The sequence below is a fragment of the Zalophus californianus genome, chromosome 1, assembly GCF_009762305.2.
Source record: "Zalophus californianus isolate mZalCal1 chromosome 1, mZalCal1.pri.v2, whole genome shotgun sequence".
In the NCBI taxonomy this organism is placed as follows: domain Eukaryota; kingdom Metazoa; phylum Chordata; class Mammalia; order Carnivora; family Otariidae; genus Zalophus; species Zalophus californianus.
This window is the reverse complement of record NC_045595.1, coordinates 44,403,633-44,428,134: the sequence shown is the minus strand read 5'-3', so window position 1 is coordinate 44,428,134 and position 24,502 is coordinate 44,403,633. Positions and strand designations below refer to the sequence as shown.

The following is a 24,502-nucleotide window of genomic DNA, read 5'->3' as shown; positions in this document are numbered from 1 at the left end:
AGTCCCTAACAATTATAATTTGGCAGAGAAATGAGAAGCACAGAAAAATGGGAAAGGACTCAAAAATTCGAGAATGCCTCCTATCAGCAAATTATAGTCAATTAACTGAAGAGAAAATTCCCCCACCCGCATATTCATATTCATTAAGCTGCTTAAATCATCCTGCAGTGTTAACTATCAAACAGTTCACTAAGTTGCCTTGACATTATAGTATGTATTTCTTTATGGGCTCACTGAAACCCCATTTACCGAAACCCTCCTTTTTCCCTCACCCAAAATGTAGACTAGCATGTTCAGTGGGCAAATGTGCTTCAGGAAGAAAGTAACTGGTACATTATTCTTCTCTGTTGCTTCTGTTATATTATCACCATATAATACTTGTAATCTGTGGGTTATCTATGTTATCTATTAATAAGAATCCCATAAACTAAAATAGAGATGGGGTAGAATTCCAAAGTCAAGGTTCTGAATTTTTGTCACTTGAGGAACAGATAGCTCCAAATCTCAATAAAGAAGGTATTTTAGACTCTTGCTAATAACTAACTTAGGCCTCAGGCAATGCAGAACCTCATCCAATTCGTACCCAATGCTTCTTTCTCCATTTAATTCCCTTAGGAGTTTGATCTCTGCCAGAGAATTGACAAAAATACACTCCCTAATGCAATAATGAATAATGCTGATGTAATTTCCTCTAAGGAATGATTTTCTTTGACTTACCAGCTGAGGATTCTCTAACATTACTAACTTTTAACCAAGAGGTTTGATAAATGCTACAAACCATTCTATAAAAGACGGTCATAACACAGAAACTGCTGAAAGCAAAGCTTTGAATGATTAGCAGGCTCTCTGGGTGTCTTCTGACTCTTTGCAATAATACTACACATTGAACTCGTTACTGCCCACCATCTTTGTAGTTCAAGAAAGGATTTAGTTTAAACTAACCAAAATGAGGAATAAAATGGCATCAGGATAAATTTGGCCCCAATGGAAAATAGACTGCCAAAGGATTGGCAGTGGTGGTGCTGCATGGGAGTTAACAGCTCACAGATTGTGTGTTCAGATAGACTAGCTTTGAATTCTTTCTCCACCATATACCAGCTGTATGACCTTGGAAAATCATTTACACTCTAAAAAGCCTTAATTTCATCATTTGTAAAAATGGGATAAAATGGAACCTACAATTAGTGACAGTGCCAAGGCGGTGACAGAGAAAAGCTTTAGCCAAACCTCCAACCACAAGTTCATTGACAGCCACGTGTAGATACCCTCCCTAATCTCTGACACAAATACGTTCCAGGTCTTATGTACAGTGTGAATGAGGTATTTTTAGGAAACATTGCTATTGGTATTTATCTGTAACATATAAACCAGGTAACAATAATGTGCTTAAAATGAATATTCAGCTTCAAGACAAGCTCCTTAATCTACTTTAAAACCAGATTTGTGAGTGTGTAGAATATCTGGAACTGCTGCTATCTAACCCATTTGGGAAATTAAAATAGGATACTGCATGCAAAACACTTAGCACAAAACACTTGCCTGGGTACATAGTAAATACTCAATAAATGTTAATTGTTATTATTAATAATGTATTCTATTTTATAGATTTAAGTGCATTTTCCTTAGACTAGAAATTACTTTTAAAGCCAGGAAAGAAAAAAAACAACCTTGTTGTTGCATTTGAAAATGCTCTTTACATAGGAAAAGTTGTTACCATTAATAATAGCTTAAGGAAATTTGTTCAACTACAAAACCAAGAAAGTAGATCTTTATCTTCCCATCCACGTATGTATTTTGGGACAACACTTATACCTGTATCATGGCTCTACACGCACAAATACAACTAATTGAAAGGGGTTGCAGGGCCTTAGCTGCTGGAAGCTATTTATATTTATTTTCCTTTAGTACCTAACTTCACTGAATTTTTATTAAAGCTACATAGGTTTCCCGATATTTTGAATTATGGAATAAAAAAACACATAAAATCAAGGAAGGAGTGCTGGCCTCACTGCAGTTCAAATACCATATTTTAAAAAATGTATATGCGAGTGCGTACACACGCGTGAGTGTGCACGCACACATGCGCGTGCACGCACACACACGCTCTAAATTCAATTTAAGCTGGAAGCATTGAATTGAAATTGGTTCCTGAAAATTCCAATCTTTGGTGATTAGAATGTTGAGAAGCAAACAGTTTGCTTTGATTATTTTTCTTTTCTCTCCAAAGCATTTCTTCCCTTAAAATAAGCCAGAACGCTTCCTGTATAATAAGGGTAAGATGATTCTGAGTGTGCAACTGTACTTGCTAATACCACTGCAGTTTCCAGAGTGGGTGTCTACTCAGAGCTCCTAACATTGCCAACTGGGCTCAGTGATAGGACTAAAAAGGTTGTTCAGTGACACAGCAAGTAAAAATTAAAATCTGAGGAGCAATCATGTTTGATACTGGGTTTCACTAAAGGGAGCTGGGAGAGAGGCAATAAGAAGCTGCCAGGCTTGAAGCACCTGCTGAATTCAGAGTATGTCGCAACCTCAAAATAGCCTGGTAAGGGAAGGCCATAAAAGAGAATTACAAAAATCAATTCTTGAGGCAACCAAAGCATGAATAAAAATTTCAGCAGCTGCCTGATTAGAACTGATGGATGCAAAAAAGTTCATTAGGTAGGGGAAGGGGAGAAAAAAGTGACAAACTGTAATGCTTTCCTCCCTCCTACATGTAGGTAGTTAAAGTATGTTTTACTTTCCACAGTATTTCTCAAATCATAGGTTTAGATGGGGACAAATACTGGCTGTTTTAAGGGACTGGTGAACACTGGCAAGTCATTCTCTGAGGCCTCGGGCTTTATAAAGTCCGATTTTCGCATTTGTGATCCCTTGATATATGTGCATCTTTACAATGGGGAATGGTTCAGAGTAAGTCCGTACTCTGTTTTGACGCCTTCCTACGTACTCAGTGCCACTTCTCAGATGTTGTCTTTCATGTCTTCAGGCTGCTGATTCTTTCTTCTACATCTTTCCAGAGAAACAGCTGGGGTGCAGTCACCAGATGCACACGTTGTTGAGCTCTACGCTAAAGTTTCACAAAATTATGACTCATGAGCACTGTGTCAGTCAGGACAGAAATGCCTTGGTATTTTTATGACCTTTTGTGATGGCTCTCTCACTCAAACATAAGGTGCTCCCTGCCAAAGACTATTTAAAGCTCCTAAGACTTCATTCAAAGTGTTAATGCTGAACTTAGAAGGCATATTACAGATTCAAAGAGGCCCTGTCCCCTTCCTTTGCAGCACAGTACCGTGGTCTTTTCTAAGTTTATAACAAAGCACTGATACACTGTAATTTTTATGACCATCTCTGAAATGTTAGCTATGGAACTGGTAAGAAAGCGGATTAGTAGAGTACTATTAGCGGCAAAAAATGTAGATTGCCTTGTAAATGCCTTGGAAATGACAGTAGCTGCCAAAAATAGCTGCCAAAGCATTTGCAAACTAAGCTTGGGGGTGACCTGGTCTTTTATCTCTTTAACACTACAGAGTTCAAGATATTTTGTTCAGCGAGTTCCCTAAATAAACAATTTTTGAGTTCATATTTGCTATGTGTGCAAGTCAGATAACCTCAAATAAGAAGATATTATCAGAAATATTTTCACTTAACATTTAACTGTGTCCTGTACACAGTACCAAGAAAGGTATGATTGGAATTCAGATACATAGGCAATTCACTGTAGATTCACCACCCGAACTTTTAAAAACCTTAGTACATAACATTTATGAATTAAAATTATATCTACAAGATGATCTTTCAACTGTTGGAGGAGGAAGTATTGAAATAGTGATGAAAAGCATGCGCTTTAGATTCAAAATGCATCCATTCAAATCCTGCTTCCACTAGCAGAATAATGTAGGGTAAACTACTGAACTTCCTTAAGTTTCCTTGCCTGGACATAATAAAAGAATCTACCTCCCTAGGTTGGCTTGAAGATTGAATGAATATATATATATATATATATACACGACATACATATATATCTATAGATAGATATCTATATATACATCTATCTATATATATCTAATCTATATATCTCTCTATATAGATATATTTATCTAATCTATATATATCTATATATAGATATAGATATGTATATGGCTTTTTTCTTTATCACCACCAAAGAAAACACAGCATGAATGATTGCTGTTGCGATTATTATAATAATCAGGATTATTTTCAACAGCATCATCTTTATCTTCATGAAAATACAAAGAATTTGGAGGACAATGAATGTCCATTTTATGAATCTATTAAAATTAAATAAATAAGCTCAATGTATAAACTATAATTTCTCTAGTAAATTAATTTGTATGTAAATCAATGTAGGAATTATATATAATTTAATATGCTTCTCTCCAAGGAAATATGTAAATTAGGATGGTTATAAGGTCTATTTTAAACATTTAATCCTATCTATAGCCAGACTGCAGGATCCTTAAAAATACTATCACCAAGTTTAAGGTGTCTGCATATGTGTTCATTTATTGCCTTTAATTACACCTTCACATGAAGGTATATACTATAGTGCTTTTTTTTATTTAAAAAATGAAGACTCTGAGAATGATGTCATCTCAGAAACTAGAAAACCATGACAGCTTCATTTTTTTTAATCCAGTATTATTGCAATGCCACCCACCTAGAATAGATGATGATAAATAATTCTTATGGTTTTTACAGTCAGCCTTCCCTAAATTATGAGACTCTGTGTAAAAGGGTATCAGTTTTGAGAAAATGTTGTATCTGACTGCTTGAAGACTATGTAAATCTACTGTTGTAGTTTAAAAGACTGGAACTGCTGGAAAATAGCCATGGAAGCTCACTTTCTGTCTATGGACCACATGCCAACTAGGATAGGAGTTACCCCACTTTTTCCCAGTAGGAGAGGCTGCAGCTAAGATCAGCTTATTATCCAACCATGGGCTTCATACTCCATGCAAAGGACAGTATCACATCTCATGGGGCCTGAAGGACTCTACATGCTGGAGCCAGTATTCTAGAACTCCTACAAATAGCCTGCCTAAGGTCAAGCATTTAGCTTATCCTTTCCTGACAAAGTAGACTACTGGAGAGAAAGAAACCTTGACAGGAACACAGAACCACATTGTAGGCTCAGTACAGTCAGGCTATGACACATCTTTTGGTGGGATGTAGAGGATTAAGGGACCCTTGCCTTCTCTTGACTTTGTTGCTCTTAACCTATGTAAGTTTTCCAATAAATCCTGTTCTGTAGTCCATGACATGTGACACTGTGGAATTTATCCTGAAGTCCAAAGGATAAATGTAGTTCAGATGGAACCTGCCATAGGAACTATGAACAATACAATCTTTAAAATGCCAAAACCAAATTATTTTACTATAAAATGTATTGGCATTTGATATTAATAGAAAGAATGCATCAGAAGTACTTAGGAAATTGTGTACTATTGGCAGCTATTTTGAAGGAGTTAATTAAACTATGCCAATGAAATCCCTAGGCAAGCAAAGAAAATATAGGGTCACCATGAAGGGATGTACTATTCTATGAAAATTTAACTTAGATCACATCTCATATTCTATATTTCACCTGGTTCAAGGCTGGTCACATACTTAACATGAATATGAATGGGACTAAGTGATAAGTATTATTTCTTTAAAAATCCTGTAATTTTGGGTTGCCTGGGTGGCTCAGTCAGCTAAGCGTCTGACTCCTGGTTTCCACTCAGGTCCAGATCTCATGGCTCATGGGATCAAGCCCCCATCAGGCTCTGCACTCACCGGGAGTCTGCTTGGATATTCTCTCCCTCTGCCCCTTCCCCTGCTCTCTCTCTCACTCTCTTTCCCTCAAATAAATGAATCTTTAAAAAAATAAAAGAAAAATAAAAATCCTGTAATTTCTTCAAATTTTACCACATCTCAATTGTTTACACTAACAGACTGAGATCAGAGGCAAAAATATGCAAAATTTATCACATTTATCTTTAAAAATGAGGAAGAAAAACTACTCTAAATACACAAGTGTACATTTATATGATTACACAGAAACACACACACATAGAGACATTCTTCATCTAATTTAATAATAAAGAATTCTGAAAGCTGCATCCTATTACATCCTGATCCAGCAGATACTCTAAGGCAAATAATCCTCAACCAGAGTATCTATTTATGAGAAGCAAATGATTTACATATTTTCATGGAATCAGTGGGTATGTATGTACCTGGTGCAAAGTACTGGCCTAAGGGATATTGATCAGTAATGCTTCCAATTAAAAAAAAAAAATTCTCAGGAACTCTGTTCAACATTACTCCAATAAAGTATAGCTCTCCAATAAAATGCCAGATTAAGAACCATTAATCATGTAAACAATGTGATGTATTATGCTTTCCAAATAATCTCCCACTTATGAAAATTTATCTTGAATATGTACCAGTAGATTTTCAGGCATGCTGTTCCCAAGTAAGTCAAAGTCTTCAAGGTACAATATTCTTGAAGTACACAAAAAACAAGACTATCTGAAAACATTTATTTATGTAAAAATAATGTACTTCTTGCCAGGTTGCAATATTTATTGAAATATGTGACTTTTTTAAAAATACAAATATAACTGTTTGAACTGACTAAGGCATCAGATGAAATCAATATATGGGATTACTTCAGATGACAATGATAATAATGACAGTTTTTATTTCTCTTCCTTATACCAAATGGTTAAGGTTTATCAGATACTGTTAGCTATAAGTCAAAACTGGCTCAAGTTATTCAATCCAGAGGCAGATGAAAAAAATACAAAAGCCCACATATTCTACTCCCTAAAATATTTTCAGGATATCTGTCCGCAGTGAGGTAGAACATTCTTATGGGATATTCACCTGCCCATCTAAAATATGACATGTTCCTTTCTATCAAAAATACCTAATCCAGACTAAGATCAAATAAAAATGTATCATCACATGAACTTTAAAGTCAGTAACCATTGCCTGATCATTTCATGGGCCACAAACTCAAATTTCAATTCAATTCTGTAACTTATAACTAAGGGTGAATTCTACCTAAGCTGCAGTATTCTTATCTGTTAAAAAGGGATGATCTCAATAACTATCCATCAGGATAATTGTGAAGATTAATGGAGGCAGATTCATTAAGTAGAGGTTGTGACATATAATAGGTACTGAGTGAACAAATGGTAGAGTTTACTGAGAGTTTCATAGTCAAGACATACTTGAATGCATATGGCATTCACCTATCATGCCATTTACTTATTAGCCACCATTCTCCATGCTATTAGTCAGTCAACAACCACCAAAATATAAAACTAAATCAAACAAAGTTGTGAATTCTACTGTGCTTGGTACATCAAATGGATGTTTCCATACATTTAGAAAGTATATAGACCAAACATCTATTATTCTTATTGTATATAATTGTGCAGTTATGTCCAACATGTGACCTCAGAGAGTAATGAATGGGTACCACATCTGCTCAAATTAGGACCTGTAAAGAAATCTGCTTAAAGATATCCAAATTCAAATTCAGACTCCCCATTCTGACACTGATGCTCTCCTCAATACACAGTTCCCCTAATTCCAACTACTCAATACAATTTAATAAATACTAAAATAAATGTGGACAAATCATCTATTTTGGTGTGCTCCAAATATATTTCCTAACATTTGTGTGAACATTTCTAAGCCTATGAAAAAATCTTAAAAACAAATAACTGATTTGCTACTAATTCATGAATGGACTACTCCAGAGAATGATTAAACCAATTATTTCCTTAGTTTCTTTCAGAGAAGTTAAAACACATATTTGGAATGGTATTTGTATGGTCCTAACTTTTCTTCTTTATTAGGAATGATATAAATCATAAAGACATGTAAAACAAAGATATGGAAGATAATCACCTATGTTTTCTGATCTGCTGGTACCATATTAATCATTCTAAAGCAAAGCCCGGTTGACTAAAAGACAAGGCCAAGCTAAAAACATTCAATCACTGCCTCTCATTCCCTACAGAAATAAAAAAACTGGACTACTACACCAGGCATTCAATGCTTACTTTTCTTCACCTACCCTACATGACAGTCCAAATGGGATCTTGTTTTTCTTTGTTTACCCTTTAGAAATCTGTAACTCATTCACTTTGTTCAGTCTCAGAAGGCTTTTACTTTTGTTAAAATTCACAAATCTATTCATATTCAAAGGGCAGCTAGAATGCAATCAACTCCATACACTCCTATGTGAATCCTCATCTCCCTGACACTTCTAAATGCCTCTACACTTAGCCCTTGACCTATATCTCTTTAAGAGCCCTCCTCAGCTAATAATATACTTAACTACTCACTTATTCAAAAAAACTTATCAAACATCTGCAAAGTTCCAGGCAACATGATCATGGAATTCAGCCATGGACTCTACAGGCGTTTTTTCTTTTTATGTGGCACTAACAGTTTAATTGGGGAGACACATAAGTAAATTATAAACTGAAAATAAGAGCATTGTAACTAATTATAAATTGTGTTAAGCACTGTAATGGTTAAACATCTTTAGAAAACAATAGAGCATGCTCTTTACAAAGAGCCATGAGTCAACTTTTGAGGTGATATATCCATTATTTTCTTACCATGATGGTTTCACAATTTTATACATATGTCAAATGTACCATATTATACAATTTTAAAATGTGGAATTTGTTTTTTTTTAAGATGGATTTGTTACATGTCAATTATACTTTGATGATTTTTTTTTTTTTAATTAAAAGAAAAGATAGTGGGAAGGTGTTACTGTAGTTTCCTCAGGAAAGTTTCTCTGATGGAGAGGTATTTAAATGGAAATCCAAAGGAAATGCCAATCATAGAAAAACAAGAGAAAAGACCATTCAAGATAGAGTGACTATGGGGCAGGCGGTGAAGGCCCTGAGGCAGGAAGAGATTAAAATGTATTAGCAATGAAGAGAAGATTAGAACTTCTAATGAATTAGGGAGAGATTGGGTTGGAGAAGAAGGCAGGGACCTTTATATAAGACATTATGAGTTGTGAAAAGTCCTTTAAACTTTATTCCATGTGCAATAGGAAGCCACTCAAAGTTAAGAAGTATGATAGGATAGATTCGTGTTTTTATTTTTTAAAGATTTTATTTATTCATGAGAGACAGAGAGGCAGAGGCAGAGAGAGAAGCAGGCTCCCCAAGGAGCAGGGAGCCCGATGTGGGACTCCATCCCAGGACCCTGGGATCACGACCCGAGCTGAAGGCAGACACTTAACCCACTGAGCCACCCAGGTGCCGCAGATTCATGTTTTTAAATGATTACTTTGGCTGGTATATCAAGAATGGAATGGAAATGGAATGGAATGGAAAAGGAGAAGAGGGAAAGAAGAGTGAAGACAAGGAAAAGGCCTGATAGAACTGTTCCACGTCATCTCACTAAGAAATGATGATAGTTCCTCCTACAATGGAAGCATAAGAAATGAAGAAAAGTAGACTGTGGTGGTTTTAAATTATGTCCACAAATTCTTTGATACTTCTTCCAAAATATGGAGCTTAATTCCCTTCCCTCAAGTGTGGTCAGGTCATAGTGGCTCGCTTTAACAAACAGAATATGGGAGAAATGACATTCTACCACACTGGCCTGCAACAAGCCACTGTGGCTTCCTTTTGCTTCCTCTCTGAGCCAGTTGCTCTTGGAGGAAGCCAGGGCCCATGCCAAGAGGATACACAAGCAGCCCTATGGGAGCTCTATGTTGTAAGGAACAGAGGCCTCCCACTATCTGCTAGCAGCCATACTTGCCAGCCATATATGTGATTGAGCCAACTTGAAAGTACATCCTCTAGCCCCAGTCAAACCCCCAAACACTGCAGCCCCAGGTAACATGTGACTGCAACTTCCCGAGGGATGCTGAGTCAGGAACACCCAGCTAAGCTGCTCTCAAACTCCTGATGACAAAAACACAACACAGCCACACAAAACAAAAAACCTACATGAGACAATAAATGTTCACTACTGCTTTATGAAAGGTGGGGGAGTTAAGTATAACCCTAGTATTCTTCTAATGACCCATAATCCAGATATTATCTTTGTGGAGGTGAGGGATGGCTTACATAGTTCTGCCCTAGGGAGAAACTATACTCAAACACGCACACACATTTAAAACACTGGGATTATTGGTGCACCTGGGTGGCTCAGGCGTTAAGCGTCTGCCTTCGGCTCAGGTCATGATCCCAGGGTCCTGGGATTGAGCCCTGCATCGGGCTCCCTGCTCAGCAGGAAGCCCGCTTCTCCCTCTCCCACTCCCCCTGCTTGTGTTCCCTCTTTCGCTGTGTCTCTCTCTGTCAAATAAAAAAATAAAAAATAAAAAATAAAAAATAAAAAAAATAAAACGCTGGGATTATTATGATAATAGCATTGGATGGTTAAAAACAGAAACAAGATTGCATTTTAACAGATCAGTGAACAAAAAGGCACCGCAAAAAATGTTAAAGATAAGGTGCCGAAACCAAGGAAGCTCACAAGTCATGTTTATAAGACCCAACTGGGCTCCCACAGACTTTAAGAATGGTTTCTACATTAAATCTCACACAACTACTCAGCACTCTGTCGAAATATGATGTGCTTAGAGGACCTCAGGTCATAACAACATTTTATGCCAGGCTGTCTCTGTTCCAGGCTCCATTGAGAGGTTAGTCTGGCTCCTTCATGTCACTCACTGTGTGATATTCTGCATAGGGACGGACAGGTAAGTAATAAGACTGGTGATCTTACAAAACCTTTGAACATCATTAAATTGAATCATAAAGGTAGTAGTACTGTTACATGCCTTAGCCCACAAATGATTTATACAAACTTTTACATAGTACATGAGGTAAAAAATTCCAGTAAGTATTTCCATATATGAAAAACAATGCATGAAGAAAACATAATCACACAATAAATATGATTTGTCTGAATCATTACGATCAGTATACATCAGATATATCATGTGGGGGAATTACAACATCTGTTTTGGGGGAGCTAGAAGATTTCATCTTTCTACATTAGCATTTCCCAAAATGAGGGATGCATAACCCTGGTATGAGAGGTAATTTTTAGATCATACAGAGATAAGGCATTAAATAATATTGACTCACTTAATAAATTCACTCCTCTTTCGATTAATTCTCTTTGAATTTGTCTGATTAAAGAAGAAAGTCTCAGTTGATGCCAGCATATCTTAAAAACCTGTCAAATATTTGATAGTTGTATTTTTGTGGGAAAATATCGGGACTCAGAATTAGAGTATTCTGAGGACAATTCAGGCTTTAACACATTGGGTTCCATAATATTTCTATTTTTTCACTTTTAACAAGTGATATTGCTGTGATAAAGTTATTTTAAGTAACAAATTTAGTTAATAAATATTGAAATAAATAATAACACAATCAGTATACAGATTGGACAAAAATAGATGATCAAATTTTGGATAGCATGGGCTTAGAAAGCATATTTGTGCTCCACTCATATTTTACTTATGCAGAATCTCGGGTCCAAAGTGAGACAGACTTACTTAAGTTATAAAACTATAAAGGGGCAAATATGATTATAGAATCTTGAGTTTCTATTACATTAACATAAAAAAGGTAAAGACCAAATTTAAGAGCAATTTCTTTTTTTGTGTGAGGGTTTTTTTTTATGTTTGCAAGAGTGTTTTTTTTTAAATATTGAGATATAATTGACATATAACATTGTATTTGTTTAAGGTGTCCAACATAATGATTTTATACATGTATATATTGTAAAATGGTTACTACAGTAAGTGGTAATTACCTGCCATTCATTACCGTACAGAGACATATTTTTTTTCAAAGGTGATTTCAAATTACTGAACAAAACATATCTTTATTTACTTTTTAAAAATATTTTACTGAACTGGGGATCAATTTAGATACTATGAAATCATAAACAATTATGAAGTACAATTGACTGACAATCCCCTTTTCTCTCTCCTTATCTTTAATGGAATGGAATAGAGCAAGGAGATGAAATCATAAAGGAAATGCAAGAAATCTAGAGTATCCACTTCAAATTTGGCTATGTTTCTAATTAGATAAACATTACATTAAAACCAAGTTTTTCTACAAATATCATACCATTGGGGAGAAAAGATTTCCCAAACAGGATGTCTAAGAATTCTTTTGAAGAGTAAAAAGAGGAGAGGAGCGAATTCATTTTCACTTGACAATTTTTATATTGCATAGATCACTTGTGTGCAACTCATATTTGGCAGCCTTATCAGTAGATCATAACTTCTCAGTAAAATTCTATAGAGGATATCACATCAAGTTCTGGCAAAAACTGTTGACCCACGCAAATGCTGCTGCATTTTTGTTATTTACTCTTTTGTTCTGAGAAGTGGATTTGTTTTGGTTTTGTTTTGTTCTTTGAATTATTATAATTCCCAGGAGGAAGGTGGTATTTTATTCCAAGAACAAGATTGTTGAATGAATTTCACTCTCTCCTTTAAAAGAAGCACAGAGGCACCTAGGTGGCTAGGTGGGTTGAGATTTGCCTTAGGCTCAGGTCCTGATCCTGGGGTCCTGGGTTTAAGCCCCTGCATGGGGCTCCCTGCTTAGTGGGGAACCTGCTTCTCCCTCTCCCTCTGCCTGCCCTGACTGCACCCTTACTCTCTCTCTCTCTCAAATAAATAAAATCTTTAAAAAAAGCACAAATACAAAGTATGTACCGTATTTGAGTATATGAATGCATTAACTTAGTTTTAAACAAGTAAATTAAAACTTTACTCATTTCAAATCAGAGAGAGGTGAACAGTTGGGAGTTTAAAAGAGTGCTTAAAGACAATTTCATTAGTTTTACATCTGTATTCTAAGCTAAGATATAATTTGAGAAAGCAAAGGAAAATATGAGGAAGAAAGCACAAACCCAGAGTAGGTCAGAGGGGGAGATAAGGAACAGTACCAAAAGGAGTGGAGGAAAAAACAAGGTGACAACTCAAAAGGAAAGAAAATGGAGGAACTACACCTCCTTGGAAAGAAAGCAGAGATCATAATTCTTTGGCTACACACCAGAAATAAAGCAACTTCGGGAAGTAACATCTGCATAGTTTAATTTGGTCTTCTCCATCATAATGTAGCGAGCATGTCAGTAACTAAGGAGGAAGCTGATGAAGGGCTAAGTGGCACATGTGCTGGGGGGACAGACTGGTGTTTATGGACAGGAGACTGTAAAACCAAGAGTGCTGCTCCAGATAGAACCTGGTAAAGACTGAGGCTGATGTTGACCAGGACAGAGTAGGAGGAAATATCTGGTATTAGTGAAGCCCTATCTTGTGATCTTCTACCACTTCCTTAATCTGATTTAGTTGTCCCTTCTTTTTTTTTTTTAAGATATTTATTTATTTATTTATTTATTTATTTGACAGAGAGATAGAGAGGGAGAATGAGTGAGAGAGAGAGAGAGAGAGAACACAATCACAAGCAGGAGGAGCAACAGAGGGAGAGGGAGAAGCAGACTCCCTGCTGAGCAGGGAGCCCTGACACTGGGCTGGATCCCAAGAGCCTGGGATCATGACCTGAGCTGAAGGCAGGCACTTAACTGATTGAGGCACCCAGGCGCCCCATGATTTAGTTGTCCCTTCTATAATGCAGAGGTGATATTAGCCACATTAGGGCTACTCTGAGCCCAATATTATTTATATAATATTCAAAGCATTTAGGTGAGAGGGAAGAGGATAGTAATTATTACTCTTATTATTACTATTATAATCATGATTATCATCAGTAATGAAAAAGCAACCTAGGACTCTAAGTCATGTTTCAATGGTAAGAAATGTGAAAAATCAGGGAAAGTAACAATGATTAACAGTTAATGATAAAGTATTACATGTATGATATAGCATGCTCTTCCATTTCTAAAATTCTCTGATTCAAATATTAGCAGATTAACCAATAGGGTAAAGATACAGTAAATCAATGCTTATATACATTTGTGTCTATATGGCTATATAAAGAACAAGATACAAGTTTATCCTTAAAATAATATAATCACATAAAAGAAAGAGTTATCAATCCTGTTTTCCTCCTCCTTCCCTACCTATGAAGGAGGCTGGGACCTGCCCCTTTTTTAGTCAACTGTAGAACGAAACTAAACATCACTTTGACCTTCCTTAGTTTTATTCATGACAGGCCAAAGGCATGCCTGACGTCAGCATTCTCTCATTCCCTTTCATGTCACTGTTTTCTTTCTTCTTTATTTATACTATATAATTCAGAATCCACTGAGGGTAAAGTAAACTTAAGTGTTTTGCATGCATTAGGGCTCAGTGAGAAAAAGGAAGAAGGTCATGCCCCTTTATTATTAATAAATGATTGTGACATTATCATATCCTGATTATAGGCCAGACACTGTACTAAATATTTTAAGTCTCCTTTGTCAGAGAATTAGGTATTTCCTCAAGTAACTTGTTAACCACACTTAGAGAAAGATTTTGAACCCAAATTTATCTCGGATCCAGGACCATGATCTTATCCACTATAGACCTGTACCAAGGAAGTATCTTATGAAATTTTAACAATATGGTTCATTGAGAACACTGTATTTTGCCTGGAATTCTCACTTAAATCTGTCAGGACATATTCGTTTGAAATAAATTGTTTCAGCACACAAGATTATAAACTCTTTAAATCCAACATAGATGGATACGTACATAGATGTATGCCCAACACCTGTCAGTACACGGAAGACAGCAGATGTTTAGTGAATTGTTATTACATAGGTGAATTAATTAATAAATAAAACACATGTAAATATGTTCAAAAGAATCAGAAGTTCTAACGTTAAGAACCTAATCTCTTTTCCAAATTTATTTGCCACTATATCAAAAGACGACACGGTATTGTCAGCCAAGTTACCTAAAACCACTCTCAGGTGGGAAAACAGCTGAGAAAGCCAATCATAAACTTTTATCCAAAACATCCTTAATAATAAAATTCCATGGCCATTTACATAGAATTTAGACATGTTATGAATGTGATAGAAACACAGCTATCAAGTCCAAGTCCAATCAGGAAAAATTTTGATAAAAGTCAATCAAACATTTCCAAAATTTGATCTTTGCTCTGAAAGCAGTGAGCCATGTGAATGTGGGGAAATGAATTAATCTTTTCGCTCTTTTGTTTTCTCATCTGCCCAAAGAGAAAGGGACTAGATAACACCACAACTTTGGCAATTTGTGAATCTCTGATTGCTAAAGTAACATATTTGCTGCAAGGGATTGTCAGGTCAACTACTAGACTCATCTTCAAAGCTCCTTAGCAAAGAGTTATGCTTTCTTCTGTATCTCATGTTTATCCTGACTTATTTTGACATTTGTTTCCACATCAACAAGCAGGATGCATTTCTAGGTGTGTTAAATCCTTTCCGGTACAGATGTCAATTAAGTGGAAGCAATATAGCTGACACCAGGGAGTTTACATTGATTTTTGTTTCTTCTTACTTAAGTAGTTCAAACAACATGCATGTTGCTGCATTCATACCTTTTAAATAATCTATTTGACATCATACATTTATCATATACTTTGTCAGTGAAATGGCTTCTCCCCTTTTTGCCATACCCATTTGTATATGTCACATAAATACACTCATTTGGAAGTATGAATAAAATTTTATTGTAACACAACCACACTCATTTGTATGATTGTATAAATATACCTTTTTTATGTATGTATAAAGTTTTATTGAAACACAGCCACACATACTTGTATTATGTTTGGTTACTTTAGTATTGCAAGGGCAGACTTGAGTAGTTGCAACAAAGATTATATGGTCCCCAAACCTAAAATATTTACTTTTGCGAGAAAGGTAAAAAGGTTTGCTGACACCTGACCTAAAAGAAACCTGAGACATCTTCCAGAGTAGTGTATCCAGTAAAAAGAGAATGCAAATTATATAGGTAATTTTAAATTTGCTAGTAGCCATATTTTATTATTTTTATTATTTTTTTAAAGATTTATTTATTTATTTGAGAGAGACAGTACGTAAGGAAGCACGCAGGGGAGGGGCAGGGGAAAGAAAATCCCAAGCCAACTCCATGTTGAGTGCAGAGCCCAAATCAGGGTTAGATCTCATGACCCCGAGATCACGACCTGAGCTGAAACCAAGAGTAGGACACTTAACTGACTGAGACACCCAGTGTCCCTGGTAGCCACATTTAAAAAATGCAATTTATGAACCATGAGAGATGATGGACTCTGAAAAACAAACTGAGGGTTCTAGAGGGGAGGGGGTGGGGGGATGGGTTAGCCTGGTGATGGGTATTAAAGAGGGCACGTTCTGCTTGGAGCACTGGGTGTTATGCACAAACAATGAATCATGGAACACTACATCAAAAACTAATGATGTAATGTATGGTGATTAACATAAAATAATAAAAAATAAAAAAATAGAAATAAATAAAAAATGCAATTTATTTAAATAAAAAAAGGAAACAAAACAAAACAAATAGTTCACCCATTTCTCTTCTTTCTGCCTTCCCTTTTTGAATCAAAACTATTTACAAAGCTTTGGCTTGGGATATAATCCTCAGGTAGGGGGAAGTTTAATCACAAACTCAGCGTGGATTCTTAATTTAGCCACCAGGGGGTTTGTTACAGACAGGCAGGAAACAAGGAAATGTTCTGCTTCCTAGAGATGCCAATATGGGACAAAACTGATAACAATGCTCATCCTGCTTCCTCAAGATCACCCTTATACATAGATGGTCTCCTCCCTTCTCCATTAGTACCCCCTCTCTTGTTTTCAGGGAAGAATCTGGTATCACACCTCAGGCGCATTAAAGTCACAGAGTTCACTCTCACAAGGAAGTTTATGCTTTTCTTTCTCCTCTTATTATAGGATCTGCATTTTGGGTGTGGGCTAGAGAGAGATGAAACCCCCAATGTCCATAAAACACACTGCCTTAATGGAGCAGTGGAAGACAGATTGAGATTAGAGTTGGGAAACTTGGATTCTGATTATGCTACTAATTATCTGGGTGTCTTTGGCCAAACCAGTTAACTTGTCTAAAATATGGGAGCTAGGATAGGTCTACAGTCCTATTATCCTGTTAATTATGTATAAGGGAAGTTGGCACTGAATAATGCTGGGTTCCTGACAAGATAGGCTCTCTCAGTAAAATGTAATATTTAATAAGATTTCAAAAAGGTTTAATTTTTTTTCTAAGGAGTTTTTAAAAAATTTTACTGAGATATAATTCACATGCAGTATAATCCACGCTTTTATAATGTACAATTAAATCATATTATGGTCTGCATATTTGTTTCCCCCCCCCAGATTCCTATGTTGACATCCTAGCCCTGTGATGATAGGCATACAGAGAGAAGTTGGCAATCTGCCATCTGGAAGAAGGCCTTTTTCACCGGAACCTAACTGAGCTGGCAGCTTGATTTTGGACTTCTAGCCCATAAAAACTGTGAGCAACAAATTTCTGTTGTTTATGAGCCACCAAGTTTGTGGTTATAGCAGCCTTACTCGACTAAGACAAGTGGTTTATAGTATATTCATAAGGCTGTGTAGGCATCACTACATAATTCCAGAGTATTTTTTCTTTTTTAATTTTATTTATTTATTTGAAAAAGAGAGAGAGAGCATGAGAGAGAGAGAGATCACAAGCAGGGAGGAGGGGTAGAGGGAGAAGCAGACTCTCCGCTGAGCAGGGAGCCCCATGCAGGGCTCCATCCCAGGACCCTGGGATCAGGACCTGAGCCGAAGGCAGACACTTAACGACTGAGCCGCCCAGGAGCCTAAAACCAGAGTATTTTCGTCATCCTAAAGAAACCCTACACCTAACAGCAGTCACTCTATGTCTTCTCCTACACCCCCATTCTGGGCAACCCTAATCCACTTCCTGTCTCTTTGGATTTTTGTGTTTTATATATTTCATATAAATGAATTAATATAAAATATGGCCTTTTGTGTCTGGCTTCTTTCACTTAGAATATTTCAAAAGTTTATCCATGTTGTATTATCAGTATGCCATTCCTTTTTATGACTATATGACTATAATACTCCACCGTATGGGTATTGCATTTTGTTCATCTATTCATCAACTAATGGACATTTGGGTTATTCCCTCTTTTTGACTATTCTGACTGCTATGAACATTTTTGTACAAATTACTTCTGGTCAATGTGATTTGCAGGTTTCTGTAAAAAAACTTTTCAAAAAAATGGAGATTTTTTTGAAAAGATTATTTTTCAAAAAATCTTCTAGTATTCAATGTTTCACTGTTTTTGCCAGATACAAGAAGACCTTGATATTCTTTCTTCTATAAAAGCACCTTGGAGGGACTGTGATAAATAAAACATTTACCCTATTCTTTGAGTCAAAAGCTTAAAAAATTTACATTTTATACCTCTCCTCTCTACACCTGTTCCCCTAATCAACTTCCCTTCAGCCTCAGGGCTACCAGCTTGAGTTTCTACTTCTACAAAGACAAGAAAAAGAAGGGAATTATTCTCAGCTATAGTTATAAACTAAGGAATAATAAGTTGGTTCCTGCATCTTCTATGGTATTGCTATTCAACAGAACCATAATGTGAGGCACATACATAATTAACATTTTTGTAGTACCTACATAAAAAGAAAAAATAAACAAATTGGCAAAATTCATGTTTTGTTTAGCCCCATGTATTCACTTCAACATGTAATTGGTATAAAAATTACTAGAGATATTTTATATGTTTTCTTTGTACAAACTAGGTTTCCAACATCCCAGGGCAGACACAAAAAGAAAGTGATGTGAAGGTAGAGGCAGAGATTGAAGTGATGCATCTACAAGGTAATGAATGCCAAAGATTGCTGCCATAAGCAGAAGCTAGGAAGAGGCAAGGAGGGATTCTTCCCTAGAACGTTCAGAGTGAGCACGACCCTGCCAACATCTTGATTTCAGACTTCCAGCCTCAAGACCTGTAAGAGAGTAAATTTCTGTTGTTCTTAGCCACTTAGTTTGCAGTAATTTGTTACAGCTGCCCTAGGAAACTACTACAGATTTTGGGAAGTGTTTCGACTAGCCACATTTCAAGTGCTCATAGCTAACTGTGGCTACTTTCAGCACAAATTTAAAAGCTTTAGAGGGGTCTTCTGTGGCCTTTTGCCAAACATTGCTATAGAAAAAGAGAACGTTGGACATAAATCTCAATTCAGATCTGAAGGGGTGAGCCATCTCCCCTGGAATTATTTCTTTCCAAAACAAAACAATCTGTTACCTACCTTAAGGGAAAGGATTCTTGATTACTCTGAGAAGACAAAACAACCCGACAATCCACTGGGGGTTGTGCAAAATATCCAAACTTTTTTTTCTTTTATTTCTCTAAGAACAGAACTCAGACCTAATGATAATATGTACATTATTGTTTACCAAAAAGATCATTAATTATACTGTATTTGTAAGCTTAAGGGAAATTTTTCTTCTATTTTCCACTTTCCCAAGATTCTACCACATAGTTCTATTTCCCTTTAAAATTAAAGAAAAACATCTTTTCTGCATTCATTACATCACAAAACAGATCAAGAGCACAGGCCAATATCACACCTGTTAGCGGTTCACAGGCAGTGAAACAAGGCTTAGTAGAAAAATTAAATTATTTCAGTACTCAGGACACCTCTTCAACATAAAAAGCCCTTACTTTTTATTATCAGGTATTCAGTAAGGTGCTCCAAAAGTTACACGAGTAAAAATGTAGCATATATACTCGGGGGAAAAGTAAATCACTAGATTATGAATCACAAAACTTAGATTCCAGCTTTGATATTGATGCCAGACATATAACCTTGAGAAGGTCACTTACCACTCAGATTCCCATATGTAAAATTGGGATAATGACAATTCCTGCCTTACCTGCCTCTCAAGAGCATTTAGTACGGTTCTCAAGCATTCAAAAGCATCAGAATCTTACAGATGGCTTATTAAAACACACACTGAGAGACGCATTTCCACAAATGCTGATTCTGTAGTTTTGGGCTGGGCCCCAGGAATCTGCATTTCTGATACGTTACCAAATGATTCTGTTGCTGCTGGTTCATGGACTACTTTTGGAGAAATACAGGTTCATAGTATTTTACAAGATGGGGAGCTTTCTGAGGACAGGTACCAGGTGTCATTAGATACCATACCATCACAGTTAAAAGCTCAGGCTTTGGAGCTGTATAGACTCATTCAAATACTGCTTTGATTCCTTAGTCAGGTCATAGCTCCTAATTTAGGAAATGGGTTCCTGTCAGGTTGATTGGGATAACTGCACTCAAGAATGTGATGCTGTATCTGGCACAGATATGCTCAATAAATTTTCACTCATTATTACTGTAGTTGCCTCTGGCCCCTAACAGCCTTGCTAAACAGACTGTTCAGCAAATATTTCATAGTTAACAAGTGCTAAACAAATTAAGGGTGTTATTACAGTAGTGTGGGGCAACATCCTCATCAAACTCTGTTTATCATATAGATGAAGTATCTGGTTGACATCACCGGTGGGAGTTTACGGGGAGAGAAGAATAGAAGGATGTGGCTAACCATGGTCTTTGCTCTAGTACATTCCATCACAGTTCATTAGGGGCTGTTATGTGCACCTTTCTTTATCTGAGTTGTTTGTAAAATGTATTTTGGAAATCTTTCATCATTTTGAACCACCAGATCCTTCTATCTTTAGAAACCTTATCTCTTTGCAACCTGATAAGTTTCTGGAAGCCCCATCACAGGCTCCTTCCCAGTGCCAGTTTCCCAGACAGATGGCTCAAGCTGGCAACTGTCCTCGGTGTCTTCCTTCTAGGAGGCAGACCCTAAATGTTGTGGCTGCTATACAAGTAAACAGATGCCCACTTGTTTGTTACTGCTGGTGATGATGGTAATAATGGCACTAACAGCAACTAACACTTAGTCCCTGTCACTAAGCCAGACACCTTGCTGAGTGCTCTACACATAGAAGTTTAATCAAATTGGGTATTTATTTTTCATCGGTATTCTTAATTATTATTATTATATCACTATTTTAAAGATGAGGTCAATTACAAACAAGGTGAGAGAAGGGCAACAATGTGCTATAAAGTCTGCTATACAATCTTTAGCCACTGAAGAAGGGCAGACACCAGGGTGCTAAGAAGTGGATACTGGCGGCACCATCATCATCACCACCACCAGTGCCAAGAGGACAGGGACTATGTTTCACTTAGAACTAAACTACATTCTGAGAATGAGAGCAGTGCAATGCTTAGCACTGGCAGATCCTCAAATGTATGTCGAATGACTCAATGAACAACAGCTCACATGAAATGGTGCTGGCTAAGTATCAGACACTGGTGAGTATGAAGAACATATACATGATTTCAATCCTCATAAACACCCAAATGAAGTAAATACACTTATTCTGTCCATTTTATAGATAGTGGGAAAAGCCACCTAAGACAGGGAGATAAAATAGCTGGATGACACAGGCTTTAAGTGGCTGATCTATCTGTTTCATTTCAAAGCCCCTGCTCTTAACTACCAGCACTGCAGGGTCTCCAGGTTGCATTTTTGACAATGTCTGAGATGCCACAGGCTATTCTTCCACCTACCATCTTCAAGCTCTGAGGTTAATCCCGTATTTCAACAGGCAACTATTACACAAGTGGATATGAAATGCATGGTAATGTTTAAATTTTGATCTGTTTTTCTGCCTTCTTCCTACAATGTTTCATTCAACAGAACTCATTTTTTTTTTTTTTTTTTGTAGATACATGTCCTAGACTCTATCAGTAAGGGAATTTTATTTATAGTTAAGACTTGCCAGCTTGGCTGAGCATATCTAATGAAGCCATTAATGCTTTTGCTTCAGGAGACGTCTTAAATTGAATATTTCTAAAAACTTTTGGGTTGTAGGACTGTTACTATATGTCCATGCCCATAGGGATAGAAAACTGCTTCCAGTTTCTCTATTTACCTCAACATCATCTTCATTACTGATGATTATTTTCCCACCATGAAATGTACTTAAGTACTTAAATTGATATTCAAAAGGAGTTTTCCACTTGCCGTTTATTATTTTCTGGGCATACTTCTTCCCATTCTTGTCCTGAATTTTCATCACTGGAGTCACTGCTTTTTAATCTAGTTATTAGCTCTCTTCTTGCTAAATCTTTCTACTGCTTTGGCTTCATTTCATGGCCATGGTTAGAAGACAGCACAGAGGAAATAGAAAACCCATTCGTTGGCTTCAGTCAGCATGACTATAAATGCACTGCAAGCCAGTTTCTTAGAAAGAGAAACCATAAAATAAGAGGTCACTACAGGACTATGCTTTGCAATAACCATATGAAAACTGACATTTATTCAAACCTTTTTTGAACTTAATTTTATACTTGTAACTTTTGCAAGAGCACAGTCAGTACTAGGCTTAATATCTGTCTAGAAGGGTGAGTTATTTGAATGTTGCCCATTCTTCTATTTTTTCTGGAAAAAAAATATGAGAATGTTGAGAACTGAAATACTGTACTGGCTGTACTGTGAGGACAAGCTCTGAAACTAACTTCAGTGTGCTCTCCATCCAGCGGGAGCTATATGAGTTTCATGAAGAAGGGAAGATGTTCTCGGGATGATCCTGAGCTTTGCTGGAATATTCTGATTAAGTGGAAAGATTATGCTCATTCTATTATCACTAAGTACTGGAAGTTGATAGTGTGTATTTGTGTTCTCCTACCCTGGAATAAGCTAAAACCATAGACAGTCTACTTTAGTCTTAGTGATAAGAGATTTCCTGAGCATAAAAATCCCTTCTGAAGACCACTGAATATTCCCTCCAAGTACTCTGATTACAGGTATTGGTCTTTGGCTTGTATTTTTTTTTACTGTCATAGATTCAAGCTATATCCCTGTGATTAACTGTTCAACCCAGGGCCCTTCCTTGCTCCACATTTTGTGCACACTCACCGATCCTAGAATATGTCTCTCTTGAATTATACAGGACCTTTACTCCACTGTCTGTCTACCCCCAGATGCAGCTGTAACAATGGCATGGATTTTGTGAACAAGTCAACAAAATGCTTGCATTTGGAAAGGATGCACTTTCTCAAAAAGAGATAATTGCTGAAGTTGGTAAACTGCACCACAGAGAGGGGAATAAATTTAGCCTCCCCAAAAACCAAGATCAACTGAGAATACATCAAACATACACTTTTTTCACTCATTCACAGAGGGGTATTCAAATGTCTTCATGCCTCCTGCTGCATATGAACATATGGACCAACCATTTTACTCTTTCTTTCAAATTCTGCCAATGTGAACAGAATCAGTAACACATGGTAAGGCATAGGATCTACGTAAAACTTCACATTAGTTGAATAAAATTTTAAGCTTAGCTCAACATTCTCAGAATATATATATATATATATATATATATATATATATATATATATATATATATCAAACCATGTGTATAGCTAAAGCCCAAAATTTCTGAGTTGGAAAAGGACTTGAGGAAAAATATGTTTAATAGCCTCATTGTACAGAGGTGTAAAGTGAATCCCAGAGGGGTAATTATGACTTGCCCAGTATCTGGCTAATCATGCAATTAGTAAACAGTAAAAACAATAAAAGAGTTGGTTAATAGTAAAATATTATCTGGTTGCAGGACCTAGATAATACTCAACATGTACCTATATAAAGGCACGTGTACATGCACTCGTATAAGTAATTGCATACATATATCTATATGGATATACATCATAGTCAGCACTTCAATTATCTCAGTCAAAACTATGTTTCCTGTCTGGCTTCTTCCTAATTACTGACATGACTAATACTGGATGGCTTCTCTACTATTAATTGGTGTGTACATATTTTTGATTTAGATTCCTCCAAAAGCAGAGTGTGAGGGAAGGATTTGGAAACAGCTAGTTTATTTGGGAGATGATCCATGGAAGCAGGGGTAAACTACTGTGGGCAACTGGGATTCAGTCTTTTCTGGGAATCTCTAAGGAACTGTGTAGAATGTGCCTAATAACTGTCCTCCTAAATGACAGGAGGCTGTGGTATTTACTACTGCTCCTCATACCTCACTGGTTGAGGAATGTAGCAGAGGACAGTGACCTTATCATAGCTCCCCTTGCTTGTAACTTTAGACAAAGACTGGAGGCAGAAAAACACACAGGGGGCACAATGCACCCAGCAGTAGCTGAAGTAAGAATGGGGCAAAGTGGTGTTATACCAAGAACCTCTCATATAGAGTTTAAGGCACATAAACCAATTCTCATACTTTATCTATTTAAACCTAATGTATGTATATATTTTCATTATATTTTATACATATACATTATATATACATATATGTATATATTTTCGTATATACATATATTAGGTTTAAATATATATACCTATTTTATATGTTTAAATATAAATATATACCTATTTACACATATATGTTTAAATATATACCTATTTACCTATATACATGTA

General features: G+C 36.4%; 1 protein-coding gene across 2 annotated transcripts in view; it reads right to left on the bottom strand.

Moving 5' to 3' along the window:
- CNTN4 (contactin 4) overlaps positions 1-24,502 on the bottom strand; it is a 987,359-nt gene that overhangs the window by 457,408 nt on the left and 505,449 nt on the right. The gene's annotated exons all lie outside the window — the stretch shown is intronic.